This window comes from Octopus sinensis, unplaced genomic scaffold, assembly GCF_006345805.1.
Source record: "Octopus sinensis unplaced genomic scaffold, ASM634580v1 Contig18747, whole genome shotgun sequence".
NCBI classification, from domain to species: Eukaryota; Metazoa; Mollusca; class Cephalopoda; order Octopoda; family Octopodidae; genus Octopus; species Octopus sinensis.
In genome coordinates, this window is record NW_021835994.1 from 31,312 (window position 1) to 49,271 (window position 17,960).

A 17,960-nucleotide genomic window follows, 5' to 3' on the forward strand; every position below is an offset into this window, starting at 1 on the left:
CATTCACTTATCAGCTTATTTTTGGGAAGGCACCCCATTTCCCGACAGGAGCATTACTTCCAGTTCTCAATCATGTGGTTTAATAAATAAACTTTGATTTTTGTACTTTATTTTATGACGTCACTAGTCTATATTCATTTTACAACCTGTCGGATAAATTCTGGTTGATCTTTTTAAACGAAAATGTACATGACTAAACAAAATGTGTTTTTATTATGGAACAAGAGAAATATCTAACCGCAAGTCTCAATCACTCAGAATTGGACATTTTATCATTTTATGCGGTCTTTTGTAGACGAAAATTGAGACGAATTTTTTTTCTCAGTTTTTGTCATTCACTCATAGACTCGACCAAATATTGTTTTATAATACATTAATAAACGAAATCAAAAACTGAATTTCAATACCTAAATACAATTTACTGTCAAAATGTTGATGAAACTACTGTACTTGTATTTCATATCGACAAAACAAGTCATGAAAAATACTTATCAAAAAATCGACAAAATATTATTTGGACTAAAAAATGTGTTTGCTAAATCAAAAAAGTGTCGATTACAACACAAATTTATTTGGATAGTTACTAGGAAACTCAAAAATAGCATTAATAATTATAGCCTGACATATAATTATATATAGTAAAGTACACTTTGAGGGAAGTGGTAAACCTCTATATATTCAGATATATAAACAGTTTTATTCAAATTGACTAAATTAAATGTACCATTTAGGTAATACGAGGTCATTTGTTTAAACAATGGTGTACTTTAGTGGACGAGGTACTATTAAAATGATTGAACAGAAAGTATATTTTCCAGTTCAAAGAATTGTCAAATTTATACAAAATAAGAATCAAGTTGTACTATGATTGATGTGCGTAATGCAAGAGGTCATTAAAAGATAAGAGACCACAACCCTTACCCTTCATTTATGGACTTAAGTTGTGAATCGAGTCAAGTTTTGTTATTTGCGATCTAAAAAATCAAAGCGAATTGCGTGACAGTTGCCGGTCGATAGGAGAATAAAGACGCTAAAATTCCGAGATTGAATTTTTATTTTGGTTTGTGTCGGTGAGGTGTGTGTCGTGTTTTTTGTAAGTCAATATATTTAATGGGTTTGTCGATATATTGTCACACAATACTGAATGCTTTTTTGTTCGAAAAATATATATTTCATTAGCAGGAAACTTGAATGGCGCTATTAGCACTTTGTGTAGGACATAGCCTAATTCTATCTTTATCGGTAGACGTCTAATGGTCGCATTTATCACGCGTTTGTCGGTTTTGCATAAATTTGTATTGCATGCTCGTTCTTGTTTTTTGTTCTGTATTTTGCGAACACTCTCTTGGTTATTAAGCGCTAATTGTATATCGATAATTCTCATGCCCACTGGCTCTATCTATGTAGGTCGGCTGACAAGTCCTATGAAATGAATTCCAGCCAAATGATAAGAGAAGATACGATCGATTCCTCCGAATTTGAAGTAAGTAAATGCCCCAGTGGTTAGACACTTTGGTTCAGCAGGCGCAAACAATGCTATTAGTTACTTGGCTACAACTCTAGGGAGTCCAACTCGGCGAACACGTCGAACACCATAAACGGAGAAGTAAACCCAAAGGACACCAGTTCCAGTATTTGTGTGCCATATGTGGAGATAAAGCACTCGGCTACAATTTTAATGCAGTCACCTGTGAATCCTGCAAAGCCTTTTTCAGACGCAATGCTCTCAGAAAGAAGGTAGTCCTCCATAATATATCCCTTAGAACACTCGTTGTGCCTTCAACGGGGAGTGTGCCCTTACTCCTTTCACCCGCAAGTTCTGTCCCGCCTGTCGACTCAACAAATGTTTCAGCGTTGGAATGAAAAAGCAGTGGATTCTCAGTAAGCCGTGTTTATAATCCCCCAGCTGATGACCAACTAAAGAAAAGACGTGTAAAAATTGAACATAAAAGAAAAAATTCGCGAGAAGCAAATCAGGAAATTTCCAATTCTGTTTTGATCAGTCCACACAACTACGAATCGACATGTCCGGTGCCATTTCCCTACAACTACTGTCAAATAACCGAACAAATGTACCCGCCTATGCAAAGACATCATTCTTTTCCCGCCGAAATGCATCGAAATATCCGGAAAAACACGTTTGATATGACTTACTTTACTGGAATGGACTACACATATCCACAGGGAAAGGAACACAAGGACAGCGGATTCTACGACTGTGTGTTCAGAGATGATTTTGAGTACCCCAAGTCATTTGAGGACTTTTCGAATCACCTTGTGGTCAAATTCGCCCCTCAATTACCCGTCATGTCCTCCACAGGGGAAATACTGGAGAATGCTCCCAAAATGTGTCTTTCGGAAGAGGCAGTTCAGATGCTGGAAAATATAAATTACATTTTTTACAGGTTAGTTATGAATCTGATTTGTAGAGTGTTTGCTAACACTGATTCGATGAGTTGTCGAGTCAGACAATTCTTTCAATTTCTGCGACATTTTGACGAATATAGGAATCTGGACATGGAAGACAGACTCAATCTGTTCAAAGTATTGTTTGTTGGTGACCCCAGTCTTCGATAATTGTACTGCTGACGATTCGTTTGAGCATAATGTCCCAAGCATGTGGTTTATATCACAACGATTCCAATTCTTTTGATTCTTCCATGTCCACAAATTCATTCCAATTTGAAGGAATCGAGGATATTGTCCAGCACTGTGATGTCTCCAAAGAATTACACGAACACTCAGCTGGGGACCTTAAAGCTCTCCAATTGCTAATTTTAATCGCTGTGTTTTCCCCCGAACGAGTGAGTCTGAACAACATGGTTAGTCGATTGGGTTATATTGCAGACTATCATAACCAAAACACAAGAACACTACGGATATCTTCTCTCTCTGTACCTCCAGTCTACCTATACTCCCTTCCAAGCGCGTGCTATGTTCATAAATCTGATAAACGACCTCCAAGTCATCAGATACCGAGCCTTCCACGGAATCAGTGTCCTCGAGGCGACCAACAATTCCGGGCTTTTTTATTTGTTCCAGGAACTTTCGGAGGCCAATCTTTCGACCAATTAAAGTGAATATATTTTTGAGTCTACAAAATAATTTTTGAATATAACAAAGTCTTATACTAACAAATACAAACATTGATTTTTTATTATACATATCAGTGACAAATAAACAATGACGACTCAATCAACCACATTTTTCCATAAATTTAAAGTCCAGGTGTCAATCCCTACTGATAGTCGTCATCCCTTCTTAGCGGTTTACTAAATTGTCTGAATATTAAGTGTAGATTTTAAACATGGAGAAAAATTTATAAAACATGTTTTTTTTATTGATTTTAAATTATTTATAAAATAATTATTTGATCAATAAAATGTAGGACTATCGTAATTAATGTTGACACCATTTTTGGTCCTGTCTTGCCTTGTGGGGTGTGAAGTGACCAAACTAACATTAAAAACCTTCCAACAATTCATTCAAAAAAACGAAGCAGTTTTAGTCAATTTTTGTAAGCAGTGTCCTCTGAAGAATAGATGTCCCCTGGGGGGAACAATCCAAGCGTTTTTTGCCGATTTATCAAAAAATATCTGAACTTTCTGACCAGCTGGAAGTCAAATTTGCCACCGTGGATTGCTCAAAAGAGGAAAAACTAGCGAATGACAAAAACGTGAGAATGTACCCAACTCTCATCCTTTTCGTCCAGAACGACACATTCAAATTCGAAGGTACCCCAGTCTGAAAACCCAGGAATACGTGACTCTGAGGAAATAATCAAATTCCTCAAAAAGAGGACAGGGAAAGGACTCATTTTCATCACCAGCCACTCCCAGTTGTCAAAATTGACCGACAAATCATTCGTCATTGCCCACGTGCCTGAATAAATCACGTGTTTAGGACACCTCATTGAGCTATCAGAACGCAAGCAGACACAGCGATTTGGTCTTTGCCTATGTTCTAGAATATTCTCTACTGGAGACACTCAATTCTTCCAGGAAAAGTCATCTCTACATTTACAGACATGTACTTTTATAGGAATAACGGACAGACTGACAAAAGGAGTGTGGGCTACCCAGAGGGGGCAGAAAATACAAGCATGGCCATTCTGGACTTTATTGAGTACAACAAAATGGCCAGTGTGGTCGAATTGAGTCCCCAAAACTCTAATAATGTATTAAAAGAGCATTCCGATAGGAAAACTGTGATTGTTTTGATTGAGGAAAGTCCTGGGGAGGATTTGTTGGCAATGCTGAATGAGGCAGTCGAGGATTTTGTGGGGAAGATTCAAATTGCGGTCATGTCGGCCAAGGATACGAGACTGGGACTCATCCTCGACTTTTTCGGGCCAGTGGAACTGCCTACTTTCAGAGGAGTCCACCTTGGAGACAAGACGTTGAAATTCAGGCCGGAAAAGGAGGATCTGACCAAGGAGAATGTCCTCGACTTTTTGATTAGGTTGGACAGTGACCAGCTCGAGGTTGGGGGTTGTGTTGAGTGGACAGCCCACCTACAAAAGGAGCCTCTCCACAAGGACTGGGACAAATTTCCTACCAAAGTGCTGACTTTGGAAAACTTTGAGGAAATTGTCTTTGATGAAAATAAGAGCGTTTTTGTATTTATTTGTAAGTGTTTTATAAACTGAGTGCAGATGCCCCGTGGTGTGGACACAGCAGGAAACTGAACGTGACTTGGGACAGACTGGGAGCCAAACTCGAGTGGGTGCCCGACCTGGTCATCGCCAAGACGGATGGGACTAAAAATGAATACAAACTGGACATTGAAGCATTCCCGACCACCTTGTTCTATCCGAAAGGACCAAACAAGGGATATGAGTCTTATAAGGCGTATTCAGGAGATAGGTCGTTGCAGGATTTAGTTAGCTTTGTCAGTTCGATGGGCATTCCGGTAAGATAGCCCGATTACCCATAGGTCACCCAATCGGATGAACTTTAATACTAATTGGCCTTTAAATAAATACAATAATTATTTATGGAATTAATTGAAGTTTAATATTAATTAAAAAATATATTAATTATATTTGATTTGCACATGATGGTGTGGTGTGTTATATATAGTGTAGTTCGGGACTATTAGAAGGAGTGTGTTGTGGAGGACCAGCACCCGCATGTCATGTAATGTCCCACTGATTATATTCTCCAGCCAACAGATATGACCTTGTGGTTATCGGATCTGGTCCTGGTGGATATGTGGCTGCTATAAAGGCTGCACAACTTGGTCTAAAAGTAGGAGTATTCGTGATTGTAGACAGCCTGTGTGGAGAAGGAGAAGACATATGGAGGGACGTGTCTCAATGTGGGCTGCATTCCCTCCAAAGCACTCCTCCACTCTTCCCACATCTACAAACAAGCACTGGAAGGACACACTGCCCTGGGGATTGAGTGTTAGACATGTCTGTGAGACAGTAGTCGACAATGTGAGAGTACAGCTGGACAAGTTGATGGCCTACAAGGACACTGTGGTCAGACAAAACACAGAGGGTGTGGCCTATCTGTTCAGAAAGAACAAGGCAAGTCAGTCAGTAACCGGCAGATCACCCCCATCCAGGGATATGGCCGAATTAAGAATGCTGGCCAGGTGTTGGTGACCCACGCCGACCAGTCTCAGACTGTGTTGGACACCAAGAATATCCTCATTGCCACTGGCTCGACCTCCGTGGATATTCCGGGGGTGGAGGTGGACGAGAGGAGTATAATGTCCTCCACAGGGGCACTCTCCCTCACCACTGTCCCCAGGAATATGCTCGTCGTGGGGGCGGGGGTCATCGGGCTTGAACTGGTAGTGGCACTCAGGCAGTTAAGGGCTCGGTGTGGAGTCGACTGGGCTCGAAAGTGCGGGTGGTCGAATTGGCTGGAAATATTGGAGGGACTGATATTGATTTTCAGGTGGCTTCCATTCTGCAGTCCTCCCTCAAAAAACAAGGAATTGAGTTTAATTTAAACACACGAGTACTTTCCGTGAAAAAACGGAGTCCTTCCGTGATTGAGGTTGATCACCGGGTCACTTTCAGGTGACTACTACCACCACGAAGGGTACCCCAAAAACGGAGGAATTCGAGTGTGATGCCCTTCTGGTGTCGGTGGGGAGACGACCGTTCACGGAGGGACTGGGATTGTCGGAGGCGGGAATATCAGTGGGGGAGAGGGGATGTGTGGAGGTGGGGGAGCACTACGAGACGTCATTGGCGGGGGTGTATGCCATTGGGGACTGCATTCGAGGACCAATGTTGGCCCACAAGGCAGAGGACGAGGGGATGGCGTGTGTGGAGTGGATAGCCAACCGAACACACAGCCACATCAATGCCATTCCATCAGTCATCTACACTCATCCTGAGGTGGCCTGGGTAGGCCAGTCTGAACAGTCCCTCAAACAAGTGAGTTACCTGTGTAATGAGAATGGACGGGAATATAAAGTCGGTTCGTTTCCAATGAAGGCCAACAGTCGGGCAGGACGTGTGGGGAGTTGGAAGGACTGGTGAAGGTGTTGGCCGACAAGGAGACAGACCAGTTGTTGGGAATGCATATTATGTCACATGTTTGTTTGTCCCACACATTCAGGTGGCGGGGGAACTGATCAACCAGGCTGCCCTTGCTATTGAATATGGGGCATCTGCAGAGGATGTGGCACGCACATGTCATGCCCACCCGGTAGAGTGGTTATATATATGTAGACTGTGGCTGAGGCAGTCAGGGAGGCGTGTCACATGGCTGCATTCGGTCAACCAATTAATATGTAATTTTCCTACTTTATTATTAACATAATTGGTTGTTTGTTTTTTTATTTGTTGAATAAAATAATAATTTAAGAAACTGTTCTTGTGGTGTTTTGGATGCCTAAACCTACAAAGCGGGAGAAGAATATTTCTGAGTGTTTGACTGCCTCAATCGACTGTCTTCGCTCAGTGGCGAGTGACAGCAATTTCCCCCAGAAAATATGGCTGGAGGGGAAAGCACGCCAAACAATTTCGTGGATTGTACAAGAAAGAGACAGTAACAGACCCCTTCGACTTTGCAAAAAGCGAGACTGTAATCCCCACGACCAGACCCCCTTCTCTGACCCCTTCAACCACCCGAAAGCAGATAAAGGGACAATCCTTTATATACCAGAATGCACTAAAAACAGCTGATTTGGGAGACAAGGATGTTTTGTTGGACACAATTCGCACTTTTAATGCCTCTGACCTGTCGAGGGTTGTATTGGCTGTGACACCCAGACTGATGTGTGTGCACTGTCCTACTCCCTCTGGACACTCCCCTCCCCTCCCACACAGGACTGTCTCCAACTCCTCTTCCACTCCCTCTCCCTCATCCTCTCACAACCACCTTATCAGATGGGGTCCCTTCCTCCTGTTGCCCTCCCAGACTGCCCGACTGTATGTGGGTGGGTTATTCCAGACTGTCGACTTGGCTGTGGAGACATTGAATATGCTGAGTGGACATAACATTGGGGAATACGAGGAGTCCATTGTGTCCTCTCTTATTCGAATTGGTGGGGAATATTGCCAGGACTGTTCTTGTATTGAGGATATACAACGAGTGAGTCGACTGGTGAGTGTTTTGGACAATATTTTGTGTGGAGTGACCCAATTCCCCTCAGATGTGTCCCCTCTGTGCCCCCCTCTCACTCGCCTGCTCACAAATGTGCTGACAATGTTGGTGGAGGGGACTGAAAGGGGGGAGGACTATCGGGTGTGTTATGTGGGGATGCTCAAACTGAGTGTCACCCTCACTTCCCACACCAAAGAAGGGACTGATCTCCTTCCAGTGGGACTGTCCTCTGTTTTGTGTCTTCCACACGTGTTTCCGAAGCACTATGAACTGGATTTGTGTGTTTTGGTGGGGATGTGTTTAGATTGTAGGGATTGTCTCTTGTTTATAATTTATTGGGGGATGATCCTTCCCAGGTGCTTAAAATGAGTTTTCCGGGGTGTTTATCCTCGGATAATTTCCGTGAAATATGTTTGGTAGTGTTGGGTGTTATTTTGAGTTGTTTGAGAGACATGCAGAGCAGGGGACCAGTCATATGGACGAGTCGGTCATTTCGGCCTATGCTGCCTTCTTTATTGGCTGTCTTGTACGGAGAGTGGGGTGGCTGGCCAGTCGGGTTAGGGAAGTATTGGATGAGTCGTGTATGGACAGAATGGCTGCTGTTTTGGCTGAGTTTGTGGATGTGATTAGTCTGACTGTTTGCTCTCTGCTCTTATTGTAGGTGTTCTCTGACGATTCTGTCAATGAGGATATTCGGGCTATCATTTCTGTGCTTCAATCCTGCTAATATTGGCCTGATATAATTTTGATTTTTTTATAAAAAAGTCGAGTTTATTTGATTAGTTTGTCTTTATTGGATATATTGAGTTAATTAAAAATGGTTTTTATTTTTAATAAATGTTTGGCAATAAAAAATTTTAAATATACTTAGGTTTGTTATCCATGGTAGTTAACTCAGAGTTAATAAAAATAGGAGACCAATTCTAAATTGGACCGTCCTTACACCCTCTACCTTCTGGCCAAGAAACTGGGCCCCAACGATTTATTCAGAGCCACAAAATGCCTTCTGGCTGCATTCTACTTTGAACTGGATTCCACCCTCTACTGCAAAATAAACTCATTTCTCGGCCTAATTTACCACTCCCAGAACATGGGAATTCACTTCCTCGAAAAAGCGGTATTTTCCCGCCCTCATGTCCTAGTCCTTCTCCAAATTCCAAGTAACTATTACGTAATCACTCAGAACGTAATCCCCGACAACACAGTCTACGAAGCCGCCTCACTTTTGGCGGGAATCTACAAAGAAAAGGTAATTTCCCGCCACTAATTTAAGCGCGAATTTGAAAAGGCGGAAGAATTGTTGAGAAATATAATCGACGTGACGACAGACAATTATTGGTATGTCCGTCTGATGCACGAACTGGCTGTATTCCCCCCTCCCCACTCAGTACGTCGATTTCGTGCAGGAGGACTTCCAGTCAGCCTTCCAAATCCTCGAACTCATCACCAAATTCTCAGTAAAACAGAATCTGCCCATAATCAGGAAATGTGTCTTCTTCAACCAGTCAATCGTACTTTGTGGGGTAATTTCAGCTATATTTCTGCATGGGCTGTTTCGACCGGGGGATGAGACTGTTGGAGAGTTGTGCCCCCTTCACTGACCACCCCACTATGCACACAATTTATTTAATTCTCTCCATTTATAGTAGACTGACTGTTGGGAAGGTCATTTCTGGTTGTATTCCGTAGGTTAAGGATGCTGGGTTTTGTGTGGTTGAATTACAGAATATTGTCTTCAGGGGGGTGTTTGTGGATGTGGTGGGGGGATATGGACTGATTGAGGGACACTGGCTTGATCCATCCTCCATTTCCGCATGTGCTGCCATTGTATGTCCCCACGTATCACCTTAGGCTATTTCTGCCTATCAAATCCATGTGGAATCAGTTATTTTGACGGATAGTCTGATCAGTTCGAGTTTGGTGTCTTTAGAGAGAGGTATTCCTCAAATTAGGCAGATTCCTCTCCATTTAGGCGTGTGTTGGAACATCATTTGTATTTTTTGAGAGTTGTCTGCAATCTGATGGTCCCCAACAGAGCTGTGGCCATTATTCAGGTATTCAGTCCAGCCTGATTGGCAGATTGAGAAAATGGTGGCTCTTTTGGGAGAAAACTGCAATTATAACTCACAGAATTATTTGGATGTGCATTTCCTGTTGGTTTGTCCTTCTGGTGATTGGCAGGGACTGTATGCCCTCTCCACTGACCAGTTGGACAGTGCTATTTCCCAGTTTGTGTTCGTAATGGAGGTAAGGGGGGGGTCTTACCTTCAGTCGTCGATTAACCCTTACTTCAAGTCCATGACGACTGCTAATTTAGTGTTTGTGTATTTGCTGTGTGGGAGACATGGGGAGTTCAATTCTCTAATAATGATGGTCAATAATATGTTGAAGGAATACCCGTGAGTGGGGTCACTCATTTGTAGGTCGGACAACACGTGGGTAGTCGTCAGAATAATCAAGACTCTCACGCTTGTCCAAGTCAATCAAATGATGGAGGCCAAGTTTGTTTTTAGACTTGATTGTAGAGAGACAATCAGCGAGACACTGTCGATGGCCACTTTTAATAGTTTTGGACGTCTGTCGAATATTTGTATGGCCATTTTGGGCTATGTTTTGTCGGGGATGGGGGAGTATCAGGTGTGTGGTGGGTCACATTCAGGATGCCATAAACGTGTTGAATCAGGCCAGTTCTACCACTTCTAAGTTCAATGACTCGACTTTGCAGTTGTGGTTGCTTGGAATGCATAAAGGTTTATTTTGGGCTGATTGTGAGCAGATTTATTGGAGATGAGTGGAGATATTCGAGGATTGCAGCACGTTGTGGCATTGATGGAGAATGCCTTCTCCAATTTTCATGTGGATATACAGAAGGCTACTCAATCGAGTGCAAATACTCTGATTTACTGGCTGGACGGTGCTCTTCCGTGATTATTTGTTTATATTCTTATACTTTTCTCTCATTAAATTGCTTTATTACGTTATATTTGAGGTATTTGAGAGTGAATTGGGATGTCACTTTTGAGGCGGGGATATCCGCTCGAAATGGTAAAGATTTATATTTACTTATTTTTTTTATTTTAACGATAAATTATAATTACTATTTGTTATGCCTGTTAAACGTAGTATTCGTCATTACAAATTATCTTTTAATTGATTATTTTAAAGAATTAATCAAAAAGAATAAGTACTGTTAATAATTATATTAATCCATTCATGTCTGGAATACTTAATGGACATGTATATTGTTTTTTATATAATTAAATTCAGGTTTCTTTACTAAAAGCACAGAATGATCAAATACTTTCTACACATTGTTTCTTATATCGTGAAGTATTGGTTCCGAAAACTCTCCCACCTGCTTTAAAATCAGGTATGAATGATGACATAAAAATGATCAATATATAAACTCGATCCAAAAATTCCAGAATTTTTAATTCTTTATGCGATAAGAATTTATTGGTACATATTGAAATACGATAATCATCACGAGGAAGGGCACTAGCCAAGAATATGATTAGTGAATTTTCGCGAGAGAACAATGAATTGATTAGGAATTCGATTTGGAAATTAAAATTAGCATATTTAACGGACATATTTTTAATATTGAATGGTTGTGGTGAAGAGGACGCTAGAGAGTATGCTTATCGAGCATAGACATGGGATGAAGGTAGACAACGAGGAGTACGCCTCTGCCGCCAATCAACTTGCGGAGCTGGCATGTTGTGAGGACACTCAGTTGAATAAAATCATTGACGCAGAAATACAAAATGCAAGGAAGTTTATGGAAAACTCTTCTTCCAAGCGAAGAAGAGAAATCACTGAAGATCTGGATTTTTAATTAGATAATTTACAATAGAATTGACATATATGATGTGAATGTAACCATGTAAGGAAATAATGAGACAATTTTGAGTTCCAGTTAAGTTCTCTAAAAAATGAATATTACATATTAAAGTAGACTAGTATTATGTGGACATTATAGCGTGTTTTCTAACACTAGTGGTTTCGCATTTTAATTTATAAGGGATGTTAATGCAATCTACAATAACAAATATTAGTAATTCTCATTAATATATTAATTATGAAATGAACACCATCTTTAAAAATGATTAATATCATTTATTTAAATATTTTGACGTCCACTATTGAAGAATTTCGATAAGGTGGATAAATGGCTGTGTCCAGTTGTTGTCGAGTATTTACTTTTTAAGAGAGATTTTTTTAGAAATAAACGTCGTCAAGTCATATCTCTCATGAAGAGAAATCACACCAGAAAAGAGAAACCAGTGACTGAATATCCCAAGGGTGGGACTGAAAGTTTTAAAGATGTGTCTGACAGTGAAATTGTCTTTTAAAAAGAATCCCAATCAATAAATGGACTCAAGCTGCATATGTCAAAAAGTATCAATTTTTGATGAAATCTAAATATTTTAGACAACCTAAGCAATCTGAGGAAGATTTCTCGTCAGGTAATCGTTCTGGAAAAAAATAATAAGAAATTGAGTTTATGTTCGTAGTTTTTGACAATTTCTTAACTATTAAAAATTAGTCTTATTGTTTGTATTTGCTTGTGACGGTTAGCGTCCCGACGGGGTGACTATTTTTTAGGGAAGGAAAGTCCCTGTTCTGAGATGCCACTTGTGTCGACTCCTTGTTACCTAAGACTGTCAGAAAATATTACCTCTTGTCTAAAGAGCTGGAATTAATTTATCATGCAAGAGTAAAAATATAGCCAATGTATTAACATGAGATGGACGTAACTTAAACATTCCTACAATATCCACGCTCGATTCCTACAGCGTGTTTCCTAAGACTAGTGGTTTCGCATTCTAATTTATAAGGCTGATTTAGATTCTGACGCTACCATAATACAAAGTCTTATACAGTCAATTCTATAGTGAACAATAAAAATAGAACAAGAAATCAAAATAACAATAAACAATATTAAAGTATAATTACAAAGATTATTTAGAGATTTTAATCATGTAATCGTGATTTTTTAAGAATGATTAGTTTGATAATTTTTTGAAATTTTTTTGTATTATTTTTTGTATTTCGTATATTTTCCTCTTTATTCATAATCATTCTCAAGAAACCATAATTCATGCGCTTTTGCATATTCACTAGCTTCATATAGTGTCGGAACATGATTTTTTTATCTTCCTCTTTAATATTGGTTTTGCTGTTTGGTTTTCTCAAAAAGTTCTGTATAAAGTTTTAGGGAAGTAGTCCAGCTGTATGTAGGGAAGTAGTCCCAGCTGTAGCTATCATATAAGAGCTATCAATTATTGCACTCTGAAATAGCCAGACCTATAACTCAATGATGATCTAGACTGCGCGGCTAGGAAACCCTCGCCAAACGTAAATAGCCTGTCTGGATCTTACTTTATTGCATACAAAGTTGGGCACGAAACTGAAAATTCTAGTTTACGACAAATATGAGCTCCTTTTCTGAACTCCATTGACAACCTCGATATTTTTCTGTCAATGAACGACTGATGATTACAGAAAAATGCAGTATCTAATGATTTGTTGGAAGTTCTGGTAGATACTACAATAAATACTAAATTGTCAACAAACAATGTTGGAAACACAAATGAGTAAGTATTGAAAAAAGTTATAGGCTGGAAGATGTATACGTGCGATATGTTTTCCACCGAATTATTATTGAATAACCTCACAAATATTCTTATTTACAGATATCTTATGATTCATAAGATAACAAAAACAGTTTAAAAAATATATCAATTAAATGTCTAACCAATGAGTTATTCACAATAAAATATGACCTTTAATTAGAATGGTTCCACTTGTTCTATTTTTTGTTCACTTTGTGATCCAAAACGACTGTGAATTAACAAAAGAGTTTTTAAAAAATTGCTTATTTTAAAAGGAAACAAAATTTACAAAACTGTATATTTAATACAGAACATGTTTCGAAACATACAAAAAGACTTTTCATTCTAAATGGCGTTGAATTTCCCAATGGAGAATTATTTTCGAATTTACCCTACTTGAGATTATTATAATAACATTTCATTAATACCAGTAACTTTAGAGGAAACTCGTTAACGAGAATACTAAATAACTCATTTGATAGCTTGGATCACTTATCTTGGATGTACATTCAAATATTTTAAATCACTAGATTACTTTATTTATGCAGTAATTTTCGTTACATTGATGTATACCATTTTCAAGTCAATTTGGCACTTATGAACCCCAAATTTACAATTACAAATTTCAAATGTCATCTGGATAATTCAATTTGTCAATTATAAATTTCAAATGTCATCTGAAAAAATCAATTTGTCAATTATAAATTTCAAATGTCATCTGAAAAAATCAATTTGTCAATTATAAATTTCAAATGTCATCTGAAAAAATCAATTTGTCAATTATAAATTTCAAATGTCATCTGGATAATTCGATTTGTCGATTATAAACTTCAAATGTCATCTGGATAATTCGATTTGTCGATTATAAACTTCAAATGTCATCTGCAAAACTCAAATTTACAATTTTGAAATTCAAGTTTGCATTTTATCAAAATATTGTATATACTAATTGTAATCAATTATGGGAAACAGAACAAATTTATAGATGCCTTTGAGAGTCCAGGCAGTTTAACAGATCTTTACAAATCCTATTTTTACATTAAAGTTATATGCTATCAAATTTCATTTTTCTGTCACCAAAAATCAGTCGTCCATTCAAACTTTTTTATCTTACATTACTGACTGTGTAGTATTACTGAGAGAACGAAAATGTGCATATTCACAAATGGGTCCGAACCCTCTATGTATACTTTGTTATTCTCATATAAGGATTACGAAAGTGACTAATAAACCAAGTTGGCTGTTCATCTTATTAGCTACAAAAAGTGTAGAAATGACTCCAGATGCAGTTGTAGGAGCAATACTAATCACAGCACAAGCACATGGTGTGTTTGTTTACTCACAATAGATTGCAACCTCTGCCGATATCATGATTCCAGAAATCTTCTATGCACAAAAGATTTTGCTTAAATGAAAATTTTTGGTGTTCTAATTGACTAACCTGATTATTTGTTTCAATTTTTTTTGTTCCACTTTTTAGCTCTAATTAGTGTTACATGCTCTAGCCACAAAGATAAATACATAATTTTAGAAAATACATGTCGAGCACTAAGATTCGACCCTCTGTAAAATGACCTTCTCGGTTGTAATCTCCATTGGTATCTTAATCTTGAAATGGACAGCTATTAAAAATTCTCTTAATATGTTTTTATTAACATTAATGTGATTGATTATTTATTCTAATATTTCTTTGTTTTTTGCTGTCAACCAAGTCTTCATGGCTATAATCAGGGATAATTCTCAGACTATCCGCCAATAAACATTTTCATTTTTTGTGAAACTACTTATTTAAAAAAATGTCATGATATTGGCAAAAACTGTTCAGAGAACACGACTTACGAATGAAAGTTTGTCGGCTTTAATTAAAGTCGGGACTAGTTGAGCTTGACATATTAAAAATTGTATTGAAAAAAAGGTGTCAATCATCCGGAAGTAGGTCTGAACACAATTAAAAGATGGTGATTACATATTTCGATTTCTTATACTTCCTTTATGAAAAATTATTATAAAATGCGGCTCCCGAAACGACATGAGTTTTACACTTTGGCTGTAATATGACTAACATTTCGAAATTATTATTATTATTATTTAAAGACCAATACGGGCAAGCCAGTTAATTATAGTTATTCCCGTGATCGCCGATCCAAACGAGGGAGATCCTTCTGAAAGGTTCAATCCTTCCCGCAAGATCGGCCTGAGACGACGATGTCCCAGGGTCTGAGAAGCTAAGAGTCCTTTTTCGGTAGGCATTAGTGCCTCCTGAGCGTTGCCATATCCGAAGGAATTTCCAACTGACATGGTGGACCCCGTAACGCCACGCTAAGCCCGGAAGGTAAGAGATCCCCATTTCCAACTGTGTCCTATAAACATTCTAAACTAAGAAAATTTGTTTATAAAAAAATTTTTATTTGATGGTAATTTATGAGTAAAAACATCTTTATTAGTATTCAGTAGGTTATCTCAAACTTGTATATTAAACTAAGTAAATCAAGTTAATAAGGCAGAAAGAGGCAAACTGACTAAATTTGGTTGAGCAAGTCCACTAAATAAAATATTGATAAACAGTCCTCTCTAAGTGTTCAGCTAGCTTTCCTGACACTATTTAAGGTCAATGTTAATAACTCTAGACTAAATACTCGAATAATATTTCTACAAAAATGTTTTATTTGCCCTGCCCATATGTATAGTTCAATCTGACAACGAAAAATCAACTTGTCCAAAACATTAACACAGTTAGCAACGGTTCGCTACAGTATAAATATGATTTATTATATGTAATTTTGAGTATTATTAGCAACTCTTTAATTTAATAGGGAGTCACTCGCATTCACCACATAAGGCTTATTAGTGCCTGAAAATGTAAACATAACTATACTGACTCAGGTATGTAGGGAAGTAGTCCCAGCTGTAACTGTCATAAAAGGTCCCTACAATACAACAAAATATTCCAACCGGATTGATATTTGGTGGACAGTACCCATCTCCTTCCATAATATTTGAATATAATAATTATAATTAGGAGAACTCCAAAAAGCATGAGGGATGATATTAAAACTACATTTTTAAGACTTAGCAATGTCTCAGAACACGACCCTATGCATTCCTCCACCAGTGCCCTTTGCTTTGACTCTTCTTTATCATCTCATTGTGGCATACCTGGGGGAGGTGCTATTTCTATGACTGTGCTCTCCACTGTCCCGGCCATGTTGTAGGCGTAGCAGGAATAATTGACTCTCTCATTATTTCTCGTGATTAAAATGATGATTGAGTGTTCATCTATTGATATTATTCTTTCGGAAAAGTCTAATTCTATGATAGTTTGATTATTCCTCTTCCATTTTATCTAAAAATATATCACCATAAAAAATGTAAAATTTGGTTCGAAACATAAAAATAATTTTAATTACCGATGGTGTAGGAATCCCGCCAGGAGGGTGGCAACTCAATTTCAAAATCCGTGCCCATTCCGTGACATTAACGACGACATGGCTTAGAGAAATTTGTTTGTTAATGTCTAAAGTAATCAGATAAAACTAACATGATGGAATAATTTCCGATTTTCTGCCCAAAATTGTTTTTCCTTTGTTAAATTTGATTTCACATTGACAGGAAAAAGCCCCAAAATACAAAAAAACGTCGATAAAGTCAATTTTAGCAGTGCATTTAACCAAGTCAGCACTTTCCCCACATTTTGACTCCATTTTGGGTTGACAAACAAGACTGAGTTGCCCTGCCAAGGTCGAGTTTGTAGAACATGTGGGACTGACAGGAGTGTAGTGAGAGACATAATAAGTACTCTTCAAATCAGAGACAAACATTCGATCATTTTCTAAAAGGATTGATTTATTTAATGGACTGATCATGTCAAGATAATTAATTAAGGACAGGAAAATTATAATTTAAAGCAAAGGACTTGAAACAGAAATATTCACAGAGGGGGGGATAATAAACTAGACATTTAATAATGACTAATTAATACATACAGACAAATAATATACATATAATTTGTATGTATTATTCCTATTATTAAATTACGCTCAATGAAGGCATTGTCGGTCAATTAATATAATTTTACTCGAGTGCCACTTGAGAATTGCTTAAGTGTTCTTCAAAGTGAGCCGATTAGGATTATATATAATGATATATATGATACTACTAAACCCATACCGAGAATTGTCTGTTTGATTAGTAATATGAATATTACAGCCATTTTTATGCACATTTCTCGGCAGCGTAAAATTCATTTTTATGCAAATTGGAAACACCGTTGATTGATTGTGGGTTAAAAAGATTATAATCACCGATAATATCACCCGACTAGAGATCAGTCACGAATTAAATTACTCAGGTCATCACACTGTGACCCCATCTGAGTGCTAGTTTGAATGACAGGTTCTATATTTGTTATAAAACAAAATAAAGTTCAATTTCGACTGACTGTTTTAAGATTTGGGTTTTCTCAGTTTAAATTCAGTTGAAGCCGAAGTCTTTAATTTTTGAAGGAAGGTTATTTAAACAGAAAATTCCAATTTTTTTGGTTAAATCAAAATGAGGTTGGATATTTGTAAAATAAAGGTTTTTTTGGACTAGATTTTCACTCGATTGGTTATTGTATAAAAATAAATACACTGAGAAAATTTGGTTTATAATAAAATTGAGTTTGCATATTAATTATTATTGAAAATATATACATGGAAAGAGACACTTCGGTGCCTTGTTTTTATCTCCCCGCCGATGTTTTTCTTCCTTGTTTTTCTTTTTCTTTTCGCTC